Genomic DNA, 17,857 nt, shown 5'->3' with positions numbered 1-17,857 from the left:
ACGGGGTCCCTTGATCTTTGAAGTGCTATACATAGCGAGCCAGGGACGTGACAAACCGTTTTTCTGGGACTCTGAAGAATGACTGGTGGTTAAGAAGACGCCGCTTGAACGAAGTACTCGCAGAGCCAATATATTTACATACATGTGATATGGTCCTATTCGCACCCCTGGTAACATATTTCGCGGGCTGGTCATCCCATCGGTGTCGAAGGTAAATATTTGGTCATCTGAGGTGGCAGAACTGGGAACGGCGGATACCTCCTCCAAATCGCTGGTCCTGGATAGGTCATTATTTCTAGGTGCGGCGTTTGTATTGGTGGCAACATACATTGCGAGCCTGGTCACTCTTTCTGTATCTATAGTTTGTTCATTATTTGTGGCAGTGGTACCGGACTGTTCGGTGACGCTCCCTGTGATGCTGGTCCCGGACTGGTTGTTATCTCTAGGTGTGGCAATTGTATTGGCGTGAAACTGGTTAATCTGCTAATAATATTGCTGTTTGATGGTACGTTACTGTTTGATGGTACTGTTTGATGGTACTGTTATTGCAGCTATCACTATAACCTCATGGATGACCTGTTCGGCCTCACATCGGCCTCCTACTGGACAGTTATTATGTACCATGTAAGAACAATCTTGTATTGTGGGTACTAAAATGTTTTTTTTATGTTAGGCGAGCAACTAAAGGAGACTCTTAGGTTGTGTCTGTTAAATAGATGCCTGCATCTATGTGTGTGTGTGTGTGTGTGTGTGAGTGAAATGTATGTCTATCAATCTAAAGAAAATATTTCCCACACAAGTCGGGACGTTGAGTGAGAAGGGTGGAGCAAACCAAACAACATTTCTGCGGCGCTTCCTTTTCCGGGTGCTTGGGGCAAGCATGTAGATGTGGTCCTTAAACCTACTCGATACCAGTGCCTCATCTTTGTCGAGGCCGAAGAGGACCGAAGGAAACCTCTTCCCTAAGATGTCCAGGATTTACAGTCCGATAAGATCACAGACACCGGTGCTGTCATATGTTGCCATAGCTACATTAATGGAGTCCTTGGGGTCAGAATGCTTGACCCAAGTCAAATCTTTGTTGAACAGCACCGTCTTCCTGGCATGCATGATAACTCTAACTCACTATTATTAATATATGTGAAACCCTTGGCAAAGGAAAGTGCCTTGAACAATAACTCTTTAGAAATAGATGGATAAAAGTCGACCTTGTCGAACTGTGTAAATCTAACCCTCCCTCTGTTCCGGTTGGTAGTAAACCATGAGGTTACCTCATTGGTGCTGCGCCATAGTGGATGGCTCGCGTGTCTTCTTATGCCATCATTAATCTTCCTCAGTTATGGCGGCGAGCTGACAGAATTGTTAGCACGCCGGGCGAAATGCTTAGCGGTATTTCGTCTGCCGCTACGTTCTGAGTTCAAATTCCGCCGAGGTCGACTTTCCCTTTCATCCTTTCGGGGTCGATAAACTAAGTACCAGTTACGCACTGGGTCGATGTAATCGACTATCCCCCTTCTCCAAATTTCAGGCCTTGCGCCTATAGTAGAAAGGATTAATCTTCCACAGTATATACTTACTCGCTTGGCGAATCTCGGACTTGGCCGGGTTGATCAGGCGACATTTGGGGTCAGAGGCAAAACTCGGCTAGGGATTTTTCAGCGTTATAAATGCATTTCTCTTGGCCAAGATCTCTACTCTGTCTGCTATACCGAGGTTAACTGCTATTTGTTTAGCCTCACAGTTAATATTATTTTAAATATGTGGAGAAGCGAGTATGTATTTTTGTGTGATTGGATTATTTAAAAGTCTATCGTAAGCGTATGTATCTATCAAGTATAAGTTCTTAGTCTTATCCAAGAAGATTAAGGACCTGCTAGAGTTTCTTATTTTTTTTTGTATATCTTCACGGAGTTTGCTTTGAAAAGGGGAAAAGGACTTACGGAGTTTCAACCTGGGTATTATGCTCAGTAGGGCCGTTTCGAAGACCTCGAGTTCCTTGATTCTAGGTGGGAAGTTCCTAGATTTGATACCGTATGTATTAGCCTCAGAGGGAGGCGTGCTTTGATCATGGAAAAACGCATTCCATCTCATACGCTTTATAAGGTCTATCATTTTCTCCAATAACATTTTCGTGTAGACCTCATTAGAAAGTGTAGGGATAAATTTGTAGAAGACTCTAAATCGAAACGTTCCATGTTATCCTTGAGGTAGCAATTGATAATATGTAGAAGTGTTAAGACGTATTCCTGGAGTTTTGAGTGTCTCCTCACGTCTGCGACGTAGATATTTTAAATTTTATATTTATATAGAGTATGACGAGCTGTCCACAAGGCTTTTCTTTGTGGATGCGAAACGTGTAACTCTATGTCCAAGATATAAAAAATTTGTCGTAATAATTACTGCTCCATTCTTTAGCGTGTACTTCTTACTGATTATAACTGTCTATATATATATGTGTATATATATATATATATATATATATATAAGCAATGTTAATTCTCTAAATGAAGTATTAACAGTAACTGCACGATAAAGTGTAGTATATTGCCACTTAAGTGTGGCTGACCCCTAGGGGTGGGTGTTACTGTTGCTTTTAGCCCCAGGAGGACATCTCCTCCAGCTGGCTTATCGACACACGACTGTGTCCTGTTTGCGAAGGGTAGTTATCCCTCTCACCAACATCTGCAGCACAAACGGATCCGGATTTCAGGGTTATTTCCCTTCGTCGGGGTTCGATAGCCGCTGACCTTGGTGAGGGAGACAAAAACCTGGCAATCTTATATCTTCTTTTCAAGTGAAATTCTTCACTGATATCGAAAAGGTGAAAACAAGCAATGTTAATTCTCTAAATGAAGTATTAACAGTAACTGCACGATAAAGTGTAGTATATTGCCACTTAAGTGTGGCTGACCCCTAGGGGTGGGTGTTACTGTTGCTTTTAGCCCCAGGAGGACATCTCCTCCAGCTGGCTTATCGACACACGACTATGTCCTGTTTGCCAAGGGTAGTTATCCCTCTCACCAACATCTGCAGCACGAACGGATCCGGATTTCAGGGTTATTTCCCTTCGTCGGCGTTCGATAGCCGCTGACCTTGGTGAGAGAGACAAAAACCTGGCAATCTTATATCTTCTTTTCAAGTGAAATTCTTCACTGATATCGAAAAGGTGAAAACAAGCAATGTTAATTCTCTAAATGAAGTATTAACAGTAACTGCACGATAAAGTGTAGTATATTGCCACTTAAGTGTGGCTGACCCCTAGGGGTGGGTGTTACTGTTGCTTTTAGCCCCAGGAGGACATCTCCTCCAGCTGGCTTATCGACACACGACTATGTCCTGTTTGCCAAGGGTAGTTATCCCTCTCACCAACATCTGCAGCACGAACGGATCCGGATTTCAGGGTTATTTCCCTTCGTCGGCGTTCGATAGCCGCTGACCTTGGTGAGAGAGACAAAAACCTGGCAATCTTATATCTTCTTTTCAAGTGAAATTCTTCACTGATATCGAAAAGGTGAAAACAAGCAATGTTAATTCTCTAAATGAAGTATTAACAGTAACTGCACGATAAAGTGTAGTATATTGCCACTTAAGTGTGGCTGACCCCTAGGGGTGGGTGTTACTGTTGCTTTTAGCCCCAGGAGGACATCTCCTCCAGCTGGCTTATCGACACACGACTGTGTCCTGTTTGCCAAGGGTAGTTATCCCTCTCACCAACATCTGCAGCACGAACGGATCTGGCAAACAGGACACAGTCGTGTGTCGATAAGCCAGCTGGAGGAGATGTCCTCCTGGGGCTAAAAGCAACAGTAACACCCACCCCTAGGGGTCAGCCACACTTAAGTGGCAATATACTACACTTTATATATATATATATATATATATATATATATATATATATATATATATATATATATATATATATATATATATATATATGTATATATATATATATATATATATATATACACACACTCATTAATACACATTCGTTTGCACGTATGTATATTATACGCAAATAACATATGCTGATCCAGCTAGAAAAAGAAATCTTCAAACCACATCTTAGTTCTTTGTAACAGAAAGGACACACTGGCTTATTTGATTTTCATGCATTATAACAAGAAATGCATGATGGTCTCAACTGGAATGATGTTGATCATAAGTCTGCTCTGTCAGAGATGGTATGGTGCTAAATTACTACTACTACTACTACTACTACTACTACTACTACTACTACTACTACTACTACTACTACTACTACTACTACAAAAATACAAAATTATATATATATATATGTACGCATTATATACCAACGTACACATCTAATCGCACTCACACACACATATGCATAGAAGTGTGTGTGTGTGTGTGTGTGTATGAATGTTTATGTATATATAAAGAAAATTCAAACATATCATATACATCTGTTAGTATTGATCCACTGTCTAGTGCATTAGTCCCCTCCTCACGTGTCACTGTACACAGTATATGTGTGTGCATGGTTATACGAGGATATATGCGTGTATACACAGATACACGCACACACACACATATATATTTAAACGTTGCTATTGTATATGAATGAATGCATTTTTAGCACATACCATGAAAATACACACACATACACACACACTTACACACGCGAACACTCATATTTACAAACAATCACACATTCATGTCTATGAAGTGTTACCATTCGAATATAATTTTATGTTATAGAATATTTAATTAGTAGATTTGTTTCAAATGTTACTGCAAAAATCGGTTCGAAAGCAAAGTTTTGATTGTTCCATTTCAGTTTGAATAGTTATCCAAAAATGAACTCTCCTATGATTTTTGGTTCCATTGATCTTTTTTAATCAATATATTGAACTGTTTCATTCTGACGCACAATAAACCTTGCATTTGGATTTTCATGCAATCATATTTCTTTATGGTTATAACAAAATATCTCTGTAAGACCTGAATTTCCAATAGATCGGTTACTACTGGAAATATTCAACCAAGCAGCAGTTGACTGTTTGCTATTTCACTGGAAATGGGCTTTTCGAAAGTTTATATGTATGTATGTATGTATGTATGCATTCCTGCATGCATGCTTGTATGCTTGTGTATATATGTATGTATTAGTATATGTATATGTATATATGTGCAAGTGTGTATCTATAAGTGTTGTTTGTGAATATGCGTGTATATATAAACATATATATGCTCATATACACATACATATACTTTTCAATGTATATAAATATATATATATATATATATATATATATATATATATATATATATAGACAGTTAGACAGCTAGATAGCTAGCTAGTTAGCTACATAGATAGATATGTATATGAAGCAATGAATCGAATATTAATCCCGCAGTCACCCTCGAACTATTTTCTTCCGAATTAGCGTCTATTGTAAACATGGCTTTTGACCTTTCTCATAATTGTCGCTCGCTCGCATCAAAAACTATTGAAATACGCAATTGTATGTTGCATCACCAAGATACATGTCTTTCGACTTGTAATTTGCTTTATTATTTACTCCACTCACAACACTTAGGGTACTTTTTGAAAGAAAATCCAGATTTTATATTCTGTAACTTTTCATTATTAGTTCAGGTCTAAAAAAGAACCCTGATTTACACGTGTTGTACTTTCTGTTTAGTCTCAATTGCTGGTAACCTGTGGGCTGCACGTAAAGATTTTATTGGCATGAGGAATATAGTCTTGTAACACTCATTGAGTGCATACGTAGTTGTGTGGTTAAGAAGTTCATCTACGCAACTATGTGCTGTTTTGTTTTAATCCAACAGCGTTGCTCTTTGAGTGTCTTCTGCAATAATCTAAAGTCGACCAAATCTTTCTAAGTGAAAATTGGTAAACGGAAACTATGTTGAAACTCTTCAGAGAGACTGTTCCTGTTCATGGGTTGTAAATTTAACTTGTATCCCAGTCAGCCCGACCATCTGGATTCTTCAGTTCCCTTAACAAGATCCTCTTTGTTTTAATAATTCGGACCAAGTCTCAGGTTTGAGGAAAAATTCTCCCCTTCTTGACAACAGTCACAGAAGACATAGGAATAGTTATGGCTGCTGTCCTTACTCCTCTGGAAAGTTAAACCGGCATATTAACTAACGTTTTAAGTTGAAAGATCAGGCGTTCAGATTTAATGAAGCATCAGCACCGCATGGAGTAATTAATGCATGCAATCAATTGGCAAAATCCTTAGTGTGTGGCAGAGAAAAACATCTGGTATATGTTCTGATATTCGGTTTTCAAATCCCGCTGAGATCAACTTTGCTTTCCAGGGTCGTTAAGCAAAGTTCCAATGCAGGGAAATGGATTGGCGAAACCGAAGAACGTTGAACCTGATACTTTGAGTTCAGTTCCCTTCGTGGCCTACTTAGGTAGTAGATGTAATCCTTCGTCCGGTTTCATACCATCACCAGGCATCTTGGGTGCCTGGGTTGCTGATGTCAGTGACGAATATCTAGATGACTTTTAGGAATTATTCATATGTGGCTGATAGATCTGTATGCTTCTTATTCAGTTTAGCTTTTTAAGCTTTAAAGTTTTGAAGATTTTGTCCATTTTCTAGTTTATGGGGATTTGGAAGTGTTTAGTGAAGCTGAAGATATTTGATGAGTAAAATAATATTTGTAAACATAAAGTATTTAGGGTTATGTTAACAACTTTGTTAGGTTTTTAAGAGTCTTGTATGGCCCCAATACTTTTCTAGTGTTGTTTTATGGTATATGTCTTCCGCTATTCTTTGGTTTATTTTCTTTGTTATTTCCTTATCTAGTTGCCTGGTGTTGTATTTGATTTCTATTGTGTGCGAGATATTCTGTGAGGCGGTTGTATCATTGATATTCGTATTATTGAAAATGTGAATAATGTGCTGTGTTTAAAGTTGTCTCTGGTTTTAGGTCATCTATTACAGATGCCTTTCATCCTTCTGAGATCGATAAAATAAGTACCAATCACATACATGGTCGATAAAATTGATTATAGACTTCATTTCCCAAATCTATGGCCTAGCGTGTAGTTTTGAAAACATTCTTTAATTGTAGTAATAGATAATGGTCAGTAAAACAATTCCTTTGTAATTCTCATAAATGTTTTCATAAATTGTGAAATTGAAGTAATTTGAACAATTATAGATCCCCGAGAAATGAACGATTAAAAAATGTCTTTCTTAATGCTTATATTACAGACACTATTAATGATCAATTTGTTGAGAGCTGGACAAGTATCGTAAACCACCAACAAATAATTTTAAAAAAAAAGAAAAATATAAAACATTTAGTCTTAAAACATATTATTTTCATGCTGATTTAATGTAACTTGATGACATACTGAACATTAATTAACGTGTCAAAAGGGTTAAAATTCCTTTTATGAATATGGTGCTGTTCGGATTAGATATGGACATGCATGCATCAATCAGTATTCTCATCTCTCAGACTAAGAAATACATTTCTAGAATATTTAATGGTCTCACGGGACAGACAATTAGTTGCTCTTAAATTTTATGAAAAAAATCAATTCATTATCTCTAAAAACAGTTCGGTGTATTTTATTTTCCATTGCGATTTATGACTTTTAAAATGCTATTTATGTAACTGTTCTTATATATCTATGTGTGTGCGTGTGTATGAGCGTATACATACAAGCATACATACATATATATTCTTTTATTCTTTTACTTATTTCACTCATTTGACTGCGGCCATGCTGGAGCACCACATTTTAGTCGAAGAAATCGACCTCAGGACTTATTCTTTGCAATAAGTACTTATTCTATGGGTCTCTTTCGCCGAACCACTAAGTTATGGAGACGTAGACACACCAATGTCTATTGTCACATGATGGGTGGTGGGGACAAACACAAACACCAAGACACACACACGCGCACACACACACACACACACACACACACACACACACACACACACACACACACACACACACGCACACACACACACACACACACAGATACACTCACAGATATATATGCTACGGGCTTCTTTCAGCTTCCATCTACCAAATCCACTCACAAGGCTTTGGTCGGCCCGAGGCTATAGTAGAAGACACTTGCCCAAGGTGCCACGCCCTGGGAGTGAACCCGGAACCATGTGGTTGGGAAACAAGCTTCGCAACACAGCCACGCCTGCGCCTAGTATATATATATATATATATATATATATATATATATATATATATATATATATATATATATAAAACACAAATCCGAAAGAAGAAGCACACGCTAAGATGTAGAACAATATATATTAAAAGTGGCGAAGGCTGGTTTATGGGATTATCTTAGGTTTCCCGTCCATAAAGGGTTTAGCTTTATGGCGTATCGTTAGATCCTAAAACCTGTTGGTCCAAGCCCTGTCTTGGGCAATGCCATAAAGCTAAACCCTTTATGGACGGGAAACCAAAGGTAATCCCATAAACCGGCCTTCCTCATTTTTAATATTGATCCTCCTCACGCCTGCACATATGCGTTATATTCTTTCTTTAAGCCTAGTTTATTTAAGTAACTTAATAAGTTTGAGTACTTGTAAATATACCTCTGATAATTCGTTTCCTACCAGAGATTCCCATATAACTGTAAAAGATATATTTAATTACTTAGTGGAATACAATGGAAGAATGTAAAGGGATTGTTGAGGCGTTCATCCATTTCGTGATGGCAACAGAGTAAAAGAGAAAAAATTTTATATTTCCTGAACTACAGAAGAACAACAATTTTCGGGACTGGAATTTGTTTAGTATCAAAGTCGAATGTTAAATTTTACTCAGTAAAGCTGTTGATGTTTGATGTTTGGAAAGTGAAAATGAGATTTTTCTCATAATCAATTAATAGAGTGAAAATGAGATTTTTCTCATAATCCATTAATAGAGTGAAAATGAGATTTTACACATAATCCATTAATAAAGTGAAAATGGGATTTTACCTATAATCCATTCATAAAGTTAAAATGGGATTTTACCCATAGTTCATTAATAGTGATTTTACCTATATTCCGTTATTTTGTGGAGTTTGAAATATTTTTACTTAAAAAGGGTTTATCCAAGACGTAGGTGCAATTAGTGACGATGACTTCAGAAGGCTTTCCCAAACAATCAAAATAGATACAGCTGACTGACAGGAGGTAGGCGCAGTAGCTAAAACTTTTGTCGGTCAAACTGTGTGACTGACTCAGTCACACAATAAGTCGATATCTTCAAGATAAACGTGAATAGAGAGAAAATTCTAGAAGGAGGATATTGAAAAAACAAAGGAATTAGCATAAAGGAGGGGAAGAATATTATGGGAGACAAGAGAAGGAGAGTCGGACGGTAGTGTTTGGTGGAGATTGTGTTCAAATAACTAGTTCTGTGGAGTAGGGAGTGTTGTGGTAAAAAACGCAAAGGGGAGAAATATCAGATCTATGTGCTAGAGTTGGAATATAACAATGAGCTGTTTCCTATAAGCTATGAAGTGGTTTCTAGGATGTTGTAAGTGTGGTAACAGCGCCTTCTTAGATGAGAGTAGCATCCATTACGTGTATCCTTTAGAGTTAGTAACTGGTTTCAAATGATGGCAAGTTTTGGTGATACTATGATTTGCGTGAGAAGGTAAGGTAGAATACTGTCTTTAGTATTTGCCGCGATCGAATCTCTCTGCTCTTCAAAGAGAAAATATAACTGGACCTCCACCAGAGAATGTCTTAGGTTTCTTATATACGGAAGCAGACCAAGTTAAAATGAAGTGTCTAAGCGGAAAATTGTTGCAGCTGCTGTTATTGTTTATCTCCATGCTAGCCTGGATCAAGCAGATCTATAATCAGTTCATCCATGATCGTCCAACTTTCGCTTAAAATATAATGTATTCAGGATTACATGTTTCTAATTTAGAAGGTTCCTTTCTTTAAGACGGTAGGGTGTGATGAGCAAGAATTAGCTACTATTTTAAGGAGGTCGAACGACCACATCACCGACTTGAAGGAAATTGCAATTGAGTAACATTTACGTTCGAGAAAATCAGGAAAGGTTTAACAGTTCTATCTTGCCTCACAGATATGATTGACTAAAGACTTCCAACACAAGAGAGAGAGAGAGAGAGAGAGAGAGAGAGAGAGAGAGAGAGAGAGAGAGAGAGAGAGAGAGAATGAGTCCAAAATCAGACAGCGTAGCCACCAGGTTGTAGTAAGAACTATGGTGAAGCGTTTAATCGATCTCTTGGCGGCGTCGTTGCGGCGTCAGATGAAATTCCTCGCAGTATTTGTTCAGACTCTTCTGTTCTGAATTCAAATTCCACTTTGGCCAACTTTACCTTTCATTTCTTCGGAGTTGATGAAAAATACTAATCTAAGCAGTGGATTAACGGAACTATAAGAATATCAGACAGGACACCTTCTGGTATATGAAATGACTGTATACAAATCACACCATGGCCTTAAGTGGCTTACTCCATCGACCGGTTTAACATTCATTACCATCCGGCATCTTGACTATCTTTAGCGGAGTCCACTCTGATGTAAATATTTGGGTCAGATCTTTGGTTTTCGGATACCTTACTCCCATTTCTCCTATATGTCTCAGACGCTCTGCAAAACAGGGGTCCCCAACTACCAGACCGCGGATCATTTGTTACCGGGTTGCACAGAAAGCGTAAAATCTTAAATTTCATTTCTATTTTATAGAATATCGCCGTCTGCAAGGTGTTTATACATACATACATATATACATACATGCATACATACATACATACATACATACATACATACGTACACACGTACGTACGTACATACATACGTACATACACACATACATACATAAAACATACATACATACGTACACACACATACACACATACATACATACACACATATTATTCTTGTCAAAAAGATGTTGCTGACAGCGACTTCAAAGTTTCGGCCAGTTACGTCATCGTCAACAATCCGATGATGGCTTAGCTGGCCGAAACTTTGAAATTACTGTCAACAACGTTCTTGTGTAAGATTAATAAATTTTTACTCTACAAAAGTATAAAGTAGCCCGTCAGACTCATGTAAAATTGTTTTTATTATAACGGTTGTGTGGACGCCCCCAGGCGATAAGTAGGATAGTCCAATACGTATAAATAGCTAGACGAAAAGTGTCGAGCAGCGCAGCGGAAGAGGGGAAGAGCGAGACGGAGCCGTCGGCAGACTAGACGTCAGTTCGGTAGAGCCGCACCGTCGGAAGTGAGAGTTGAGTAGAGGTCATCCGCAAGTGCGATATAACAGTGGCGACGAGTATTTCGTAGCTCACACAAACAATGTGTTGTATTGCGATATAACAGTGGCGACGAGGTTTCGAATAGTACTGAAATGAAAGAGTTACTGAAAGCAGTTGTAAAACAACAAGAGTCCAAGAACGGAAGAGCGGAAGAGCGAGACGGAGCCGTCGGTAGACAAGACGTCGAGTTCGGTAGAGTCGAGTCGAGTCGTCGGAAGTGAGAGTTGAGTAGAGGTCATCCGCACGTGCGATATAACAATAATTGAACATAAAAACAAAGATGAATACATATGTATGTATGTATGTATGTATGTATGCATGTAAGTACATATGTATGTATGTATGTATGTATGAATGCATGTATGTCTCTTCAAGTCTTTAATTATTATAAATCTTCCACTGAGGAGGGAGCCGGTTTCCAACAAAGATACAAAGCTCCATATTTGGGTTGTAGTTAACACAGATAAATTCACATTTGGAACTTGAGAAAAGTCTTGTTATATTTTTACTACACCGCTCACAGATTGCACTTGTAATGTACGAATTAGCCGGTCTATTTCTCCTTCTGAAAATCCCAGTTTATCCAGATTCGCCTTTAAAAATTTACTAACAAAACCTGGTGTTCCAATTATTATTGGTATGAATATGAACTCATAGTCTGGATATAGAAGCTGGAGGTTTCGAAGCAGTTGTCCATAGATATCCTCTTTTCCTTTGATTTTCAGAGAGATATTTATATCCGCAGGGCAGCTGACCTCTATGATGGTACATACCTTTGTCCCTCTGTCCCAAACAGGAATATCTAGCCTGTTATGTTTCCATTTGACAGAAGTATGTACGTATATATGTATGCATGTATGTATGTATGTATGTATATATGCATGCATGCATATATGTATGTATGTATGTATGTATGTATATCATGTATATATATATATATATATATATATATATATATATATATATATATATATATGTATATATATATATTTATATATATATATATATATATATATATATATATATATATATATATATATATATATATATATCATGTACATATGTATATATGTAATATATGCGTATTATACATTTAATAAGTAGATTATTTATTATGCACTTTATTGTTTTGTTATGTTCGTGGATTTCTGGTCCGTGGAAAATTATCTTGCATGAAACCGGCCCTGGGGAAAAAAAAGGTTGGAGGCCGCTGCTGTAAAGTGTAATGATCACTGCCTTACCTCATGCAGAAAAGATGCAAAAAGCGCAATGGTATTGCGCTCACAGACATCCCGAAGTTACCGAACCACCAGTGAGTGACATTGGATCCCAAGTAGGTCTGGCTTTATGGAAGTCATAGTGCCTCGGTGGTCCCCGAGGAAGGAGAAAAAGAAGGAAAAAAGAGATAGTGAGAGGCTAAGAGACAGAAACAAACAGACAGACTTAACTCATTACCTCCCATAATTCTATTCAGTGGATTTTTTTTTCTGAAACTTTGATTTCTAGCATAAAACAGCCTTAGAAACACGCTGGAATGATCAAAATAACATTTCAAAATAACATTTTAAATAGAAATAAGCGAGATATTGGGTGAAAAATTACAAACCTCATTTGAATATCAGAGAAATATACCTAGTAGATATAGCATAAAGGTTAGATATGTGTAAATATTGACAGATAATTAGGAAATTTGTAATTTTTAAGTGATCTCATATGAGATCACTGGTAGGTAATGGGTTAAGGTTGGAGAAGAGGAATGTTAACGATTGTTTCTATCACCCTTGAGTTATTTCTAGTGATTGTAGTAAGGCAGTAGTTGTTAGGGTCTGAGAAGTTGCACTTCTTTTAGGATGGGACACACCGTGGTATGTTTCTAAAGAGGACAATTCTTTGTCATTCCGTTCTCAAATAACATAATGGAAGTGAAATGACTACAACTGAGGATCGAAACTGAGTTGCAAAATTAATTCCTCAAAAATTTATCTTTAATATATTAGCTGCGTCATGATGCCTAAGCTTTCTTTTGGGAAAATAATTGAATACTATTCAAAACTTAGATAACTTAAATTAGAATTTCGCTCAATATGGCCGTAAGTCAATATGAAATCAGTAATAGTAATAGAAGTGGTAGTGGTGGTAGTGTTTGTAGTAGTAGTAGTGAATTTTGAATAACGCATCCATAATCATTTGAATAAGTATTAATTCAAGCAAATAACAATATTGCGCAGACATATATTTTTAGAACCACGAATATCCTAAGGAAGTATCTTTCTATTTTAAGTATGCAAAAAGAATGGAATGAAATATTTTCATTTTGCTTACAAAAGCTTTACAATATGGAGGCATACATTATTATTTTTATTATAAAAATTACTATTAATGTTATTATTATTATTAATGTTATTATTATTACTATTATTATTATTATTATTATTATTATTATTATTATTATTATTATTATTATTATTATTTCGGATTTACAATCAGCCAGACGTGTTTGAATGTTCCGGTTTTATGTTCCAAAAATTGTATTATTGTCGGAAGTGTGTTTCTTTTAGTGTTTGAATTAGGAAGATTCTCTCCTCCTTTCTAAAGAGGGAGACTGTTTTTCAACTTTGGTAGTTTTTGCTGAGTAGTAATTTACAAATTTTCCTGTTCTTGAAAACATGACAACTTCTGCAGTTGTATAGTCTGGGTAGACTATAATAACGGTGCGAGGGTGAAGGAAATATCCCATCAATGCAAAATTTTGCAAATTTTGCGAACGAATTGAGTTGTAACTTCAGAAACATAGTTTTGCATTAAAATAACAATGATGATTACAGCAAATTACAATAAATAAATAAATAAATATGAATAACAATAAAGATATTAGAAATAGACAGCTGGTGTAAATACACCTAAATAAGCTCGTAGTGCCACATATCCAGACTGTGATATGGAAGTATTTCCATGTGGTTATCTCCTCTTCAGTCACAGAAACCGGGTGGTGTCTACATTGAGAAATTTTCTCCATGACAAAACACAGTGAATGGCTTGTTTAGAAGGTCGAACATACCATTCACACATTCGAACTGATAATAACATTTCATTTATACACATCACTGCTGAGCGCTCCCACCCTGTAATATAATCAAAGTGTTCCATAAGGAACCGACTGGAACCATCTCTCATTGCTTGAGGAGTTCATCGAAGAGAGCGTAAAGAGAAGATTGACGTAATTCGGTTTCTTCAGAGAAAGGAAGGGACTCCATCTGCTTCGAAGGGAAGTCATATAATGGCTTTAGCTGATGTGTGATATGAGACCAGCTCAATGGAATATAATAAACCTGGTGATGAGGACGGCCAGAAACGGAGTCAACGATAGTGGTTCTTGCTAATCGTATCTCTTTCGAAGTCATACGAGGAGGTTGTAAAGGGGGTAAGTCTTTAAACTATGTCTGGCAGTAGGGCCTTAGTAAGGGAATTTCGGGGCTTTGAAGAGTGTGGAGCCACCTCTTAGCCGCTGTTGTTCCCAGGTCTACTCTGACCGGAGTAGCAGCACATGCTAGGGTCCCAGATTTGGGTTAATTAGTATGTGTACCACTCGCTTCAAATCCAGGCTAAGTCTGCTCCGATAATCGGCGGTGACGTGGTCAGCGAATCTTCTGCGACAGTCGACAATCGATGGCAAGATGAACTGCTATGAATGACACTATCCCAAACTGTATGTACATGTGACCGTGGATCATGTGTGAACTTGTATTCCCATTGAAACTCCGAACATGAACTCAAAACCTCAACAACAAATGACGACTACGGTAGCGGCGTCAGCGCCATTCGAAGCTCTTGCTTTCGCAGTGGGGCATTTGTCAAATTTGTAAATTGGATTTTTGGACTGCCGGCAGAAGTATTACTTCGCTTGCTTGAACACGACGTCGGATGTAGTAAGTATTCGTGAGAGACGTAGTGACCACGTTGGTCGAAGCCGGATCAACCCATTCCAGGTGAATGCCATAGCCAGCAAGTAGTTGTAAAGAGGCGAATAACTTGCCGGAATGTTATATGAGGAATTGGAGTTAACTGCCAGTAACTTATGATCCCAATGTCACTGGGATATTGCGGGTACATCCCATGGAGGGTCCAGTCTTAAAAATCTGTCAGGTTGTTGGTCCAAAATAAAAATGTCCAAGTTGCAGTTGAAAGAGGGAAAGGCCTAGACGCGGGAAATGATCAGATTTTTGGGAACTGGAAATTTTAATTTTGTGAGTGGTACTCGACAAAATGTACAGAAGATGCATAGTTTTCAAAATAAGATTGTCTGTAAAACGAAACCACATTTAGGTTAACAGGCTCATTTAATGTCCACAACTGCAACTACTGGGCACCTTAGAACTTGTATGTTACGGTTGAACACCGTATAAATTTCTCCCCCACAGCAATCGTAATAAGTGAGCCTATTTTGACGGAGGGATTGGACGAAGAGGTTGCACCGAGTTATCTTCGTATTTCTCAGATCTCGCTCCTCTGGTCTTTTTATATCTGAAGTGTACAGTTTTTGAGAAAAACAAAACGCAAAAAAAGACCAAAGAAAAACTAACAATCAAAAGCAGCGTTTGAAAGAGAAAGCACTAAATACCAAATGAAACTTTCCGTGATATTTGCCGCTCCATCTAACTGCGGTATCGGCAGTGATTGGAGCAGAACCACGACCAGTTCGAATACTTGCGATAACTCAAAGGATTATACACATAAAACACAGATACATCGCAATAAGCCTTGTATTTATAATAATTTAAAGTGTATATACATTCTTTTGGGACAAACACGCACACACACATATATACGTACACACACACACACACACACGCACACGCACACACACACACACACACACGCACACGCACACACATACACACACACAAACACACACACACACACACACACACACACACACATATATATATATATGTATATATATTTGTATATAAGCATATCTATGTGTGTATATACATATATGCATACATACAAACACACACGCACACACACACACACACACACACACACACACGCACGCACACACACATGCATACACACATATAATATGGTTTACGTGCACTTTTATTTTGTATTTATGTTAACCTTTTTAACAAAATAAGTTAATTAGTATATTTAATTATGATATTATTAATCGACTAAAATGGTAGAATGTCGTACTGTAAACTTTCTGGTATTAGTTACGTCACTCCAGGTCATGGTTCAAATTCTGCTGGGGTCAATAGAGTTTCGGTCAAATACTAGGGCCGATTCAATTGAGTCGACTACACCTATTCCCCCCAAATGTGTGATCAGTAGCAAACATTAAAAATCAATATCATTATTAGTAGGGGCAGCAGCAGCAGCAGCAGCAGCAGTAAAACCACTAGCAGCAATACCAATGGCAGTCGAAGTAGCTATAGTGACATCAGGAAAAACAGTGGTGGCGGTAGCAAAAGTAGTGGTTGCGGGGGCAGTAGTAGTAGTAGTAGTTTAATTAGATAACAATGCAAGACACAGATGATAAGGACTGTTGTCGTTGTTTAACTTCATGTCATGCCTGATCAAGGAGACCTACGATCAACAGCATTTCATTCGTGACCATCTTGTTTTCCCCTATGTCCTGTTGAGCCCCATACTACGTTATCAAACGTGTCCCCTTTCTAAGACAGGAACATTTTATTTGAAGGAAGTTAGTCTAACAAGTTGATGGTCAACATGGAAGCCTCCTTGGTTTAGGTTTCCTCTTTTACTCTTTTACTCTTTTACTTGTTTTAGTCATTTGACTGTGGCCATGCTGGAGCACCGCCTTTAGTCGAGCAAATCGACCCCAGGACTTATTCTTTGTAAGCCTAGTACTTATTCTATCGGTCTCTCTTGCCGAACCGCTAAGTTACGGGGACGCAAACACACCAGCATCGGTTGTCAAGCGATGTTGGGGGGGACAAACACAGACACACAAACATATACACACACACACACACACACACACGCACACACACACACACACACACACACACACACACACACACACACACACACACACACACACACACATATATATATATATATATACGACGTGCTTCTTTCAGTTTCCGTCTACCAAATCCACCCACAAGGCTTTGGTCGGCCCGAAGCTATAGTAGAAGACACTTGTCCAAAAACATTCTGACGTTTTGGTTTTTTTTTTTTCCAAAGTGTAAAAAAGATTGAACAAGATAGATCAGTGTTTCTGAAATAGGTTCTGCGAAACCCAAGGATTGAATGATGAAATTCTGGTTTCCGACAGAGAAGAGCTATTTCAATAATAATAAAAAATTATTTATAAAACAAGCACTAAACTCTATTCTAAAAATGGTTAATTATTTTTTATGAATAAATTGTCTCTCTACAATAGTTTCTGTTTCATATAATGCCATATTGATATTAGGAGTAGGAATGTCTGTGAAATGTAAATATGTGCTCCGCGAGTTTTAGAAAGTCGCTATGGGTTCCCCACCCAAAAGTTGGATAATTACTAGGTTAAGTGGCAAGGCGAGAACGTGAATGACGGTGTGTTCGCAG

General features: G+C 37.8%; 1 protein-coding gene across 2 annotated transcripts in view; it reads right to left on the bottom strand.

Annotated features, from left to right (window-relative positions):
• LOC106882999 (uncharacterized) overlaps positions 1–17,857 on the bottom strand; it is a 230,679-nt gene that overhangs the window by 166,722 nt on the left and 46,100 nt on the right. Inside the window, exon 2 of one of the 2 annotated variants that reach the window (XM_089354481.1) lies at positions 12,520–12,617. The exons of the other annotated variant lie outside the window; for it this stretch is intronic. The gene's annotated coding sequence lies outside the window, so the exon portion shown is untranslated. The remainder of the gene's footprint in view (positions 1–12,519; positions 12,618–17,857) is intronic. 2 annotated transcript variants of the gene reach the window in all.

Source organism: Octopus bimaculoides, chromosome 6, assembly GCF_046866305.1.
Source record: "Octopus bimaculoides isolate indiv1 chromosome 6, ASM4686630v1, whole genome shotgun sequence".
NCBI classification, from domain to species: Eukaryota; Metazoa; Mollusca; class Cephalopoda; order Octopoda; family Octopodidae; genus Octopus; species Octopus bimaculoides.
This window is presented reverse-complemented; position numbering and strand designations above follow the sequence as displayed.